The sequence below is a fragment of the Leucopleurus acutus genome (assembly GCF_964270905.1).
Source record: "Leucopleurus acutus genome assembly, chromosome: 14".
In the NCBI taxonomy this organism is placed as follows: domain Eukaryota; kingdom Metazoa; phylum Chordata; class Mammalia; order Artiodactyla; family Delphinidae; genus Leucopleurus; species Leucopleurus acutus.
The window spans coordinates 30,874,427-30,877,750 of NC_139156.1; the positions used below are offsets into that span (position 1 = coordinate 30,874,427).

General features: G+C 41.5%; 1 pseudogene across 1 annotated transcript; it reads right to left on the reverse strand.

Moving 5' to 3' along the window:
• Positions 1-1,277: 1,277 nt before the first annotated feature.
• On the reverse strand, positions 1,278-2,089 carry LOC309971191 (large ribosomal subunit protein uL22-like; annotated as a pseudogene). Its single transcript has one exon. The product of its transcript is annotated as a large ribosomal subunit protein uL22-like (transcript).
• Positions 2,090-3,324: the final 1,235 nt, after the last annotated feature.

Genomic DNA, 3,324 nt, shown 5'->3' on the forward strand with positions numbered 1-3,324 from the left:
AGAGGCAACAGAACTGGGGCCCTTTTCTGCTCAGCTACTTGGGCACTTGAACAATTTGAGGAGGGATATTATACAATCAGGAGGAAATTTCAGTGAATGTATGTAGAGTTTTCTAGTGGCTGAGAATTTCTTAGAATGAAAAACTAGGAATGTGAAAAAAGATATATGTACATGATTTTAAATAATATGTATTATTTCTATATAATATATAATATTATATGATAAGATTAGATTGCTGATTGTAGAGGGACTTCTGCCAGAAGGTTGGCCAGACTTGGAAAGGGAAGTGGCCTTAAGCCAATGGAAATCACAGAACAGAGATGCAAAGGACTTGCAGAAAGTCTAAACAGAAATGGAGCTTTTGATCAGGCCAGTCATGGCGCAGACTTCAAAGACATCAAAAGGTAGAAAGTGCCAGGTGAGGAGGAGATCATGTACCCACAAAGCTAATGGTCCCAAGCTACTTGACCTGAGCCCTGCTCTGAGGACCCAAGTCCAACTGCTGGTGGGGGGAGGCTGAGGAGTGCCAGTCTCAGAGGAAGAAGACTCTCCCTCCAGAGAAAGCTCCAGGAGGCAATAGCCCTCTCACAGCTCTCAGAGGACCTGCACCCCAACCCTACTGTCAGTCCACAGGCTGCCTAAGACAGCACGCTCAGATTTCTTACCCAGTTACCAAGCAACTCACATGGGAATCTGGGCCTGCTGGGACGGCTAGCCCTTTATGGCCTCATACTACCTGGGGCAAGCCTGAGTGAGGAGTGTCGGAGCAGCAGTGGTTCTTAAATTAGGCCGTGAGAAACCCTGAGCCAAGGTGGTCTATAGTTCAAACAGAAGTCTTATGCTTTTGCAGATAGAATGAGCTCTCCTTTAAAAAATATTACTTATTTCTCATGATAAAATTAATATATATTTTTTCATTAGAAAAATTAAAAGAAGAAAAGTAATCCATAATCTTAATTCCACATATTTAGGTATATTTCCTTCCAGGCTCTTTTTCTGTGATAGACTGATCAATAATATATTTACAAGTATAATTAGATATACTTATGAATAATAACAGTTAATTGCAATATATTATATAATAACTATAATATATTATAATATATTAATAATATGTCATACATTACATAATAATGTATAATATAATATATATTATAATATTATATTAATAATAATAGTTCACAACATTATTAATATATTAATAATAATAAACAACATTTAGCTATCATTATTGTTTAATTAATATTTCTTGAATGGTTACCAGGGCCAACTACTGTTCTAAACCCTTTAGAAAGCGTACAATTTTCATAATAACCCTATGAGGCAGAAATTTTATTATTCCTATTTAACAGTAAAAGAAACTGAGGAACAGAGAAGTAAAGAAATTTGTCCAAGACCACACAGTAGTAAGTAAGAAGCTGGGATTCAAACCTAAATCTGAGTGTGGAGCCTGCATTTTTAGCTAAGATATACACTATATCATATATAGTTTTTTTTTTTTTTTTTTACTTTTATTTGCATTTATTTTTTGCAGCATTTATTCCCAGGCCATAAGTTTTTATTTCTTCAATTTCTTCTGGGATATCTTTTTCTTCTGGGCAACCTCCTCTTCTGGTTTAGGAACAGTCTGTTCTTTTTCAGTAAGGATCATCTCAATGTGGCAGGGAGAGCTCATGTATGGGTTGATCCGACCATGAGCTCTATAAGTCCTGCGCCGCATCTTGGGGGCTTTGTTCACCTGGATATGCTCAAGGACCAGAGAATCTACATCTAAGCCCTTAAGTTCAGCATTATTCTCTGCATTTTTGAGCATGTGCAGTAAAAATTCAGCACTCTTTTTGGGCCACCGACCCTGCGTCCAGCTGTTTGGCCTGGGCACACCTACCAACTCCACCATTGTAACGACGGAATGGCACACATTGCTTCTTTAAAGTGACATCCTTCACATACTTGGTGGCTTTTCGGATATGCATACCCTTAATGGCCTGGGCTGTTTCACGAGTGTTCTTAAAGTGAACACGAAGATTTGAACCTCTCGACTTGCATGATTTTGTGGGGTTTTCTGGGTCAAGTGAATAGCGAACCATTTTTAGAGGTCACCGTGAAGACACCGTACCTCCGGAGTCGGGAACCACCACAGCCTGCCTGTACCCCCAGCCAGCCCCATTCCCAACCATCGTGCCCCGCTGAGGCCCGAGAGCACAGGGACACCAAGCGTGGGACTCCGACACGTCTCCCCGCACAGAACGCCGCTCCCAGGGAGAAATCAGTAGCCGCGAGAGTCCTCCTCCCGAGGGTCTCATAATCGGCACCGCCAAGGCCAGGATGGCAGCGATAACCAGAGGATTCACCACTTGGAAGGGCCATATATAGTTTTGAGTTGAGGTTTTTCATTAAATATTATATTGCATGTGTTTCCCACATCATAAAATGAATTTACTTAATGTTAAGTTTTTGCCTTATAGCTTTTCGTAATTTTTTGGTCCCTGCCACCATTTGTTTATCCTAGAATCAAGTAGAAGAAAATAACTGATTTAGTTTAAACCTACATGTTTATTTAATATAGCTGTACATAAACTATGTATTTATTTAATATGTCAACATTTGAGTGTTAAAAAGGAAATTGTGCTGCCCAGGAGCTCCACCCCATGACTAAAAGCAAACAAACACTCCTGTCATTTTCTCAAATTCTGCTTCTTCTGTCTCTCTGTTCCTGACCTGTAAGCATCTCTTCACTTATCTGGCTAACATTTTCTGAGCAGCTGTGATGTGCCAGTTAGTTGGGTCCAATGGTCCGTAGGCGCAGTCTGGGCCCTCAGGAGCTCTTTGTTCCATGGAGGAGACGGATGATTGAATCCATCATAGAGTGATGCAAGCTGGAGTAGCAAGAGGTGGGGGAGGGGAAATGGGAGGGAGCTATGCTGGGAAAGTGCCCAGAGAGAGGCTCTCTGACTGGAGTCCTGAACGAAGGGAGGGAGGGCAGTGCCAGCATAGGGAGCAAAAGGTGCAGAAGTGTGGAGGCTAAATGAAACAGCAAGACCCATTCATGGGAACTATAAATATGCTTTAAGGTGAGGGTGGTTGTTTGGGGGGTGGAGAGGAGCAGAGAGAGAGGATGGTGAGGAAGGGAAGGCAAATACCACAAGGTAATTAGGGATTAAAACCTACTATGAAGATTCATTGAGGGGGTTGAAACAGGCAAAGAACATGCTTATTTTGCTTTGGAAAGTCATTCTGGTGGAGAACATATTGGAGGGACAGACTCCAGGCAGGAAGACCAGTTAGGAGGCTTGAGTTAGGAGAAGAAGAGAAGAAGTGATGGGG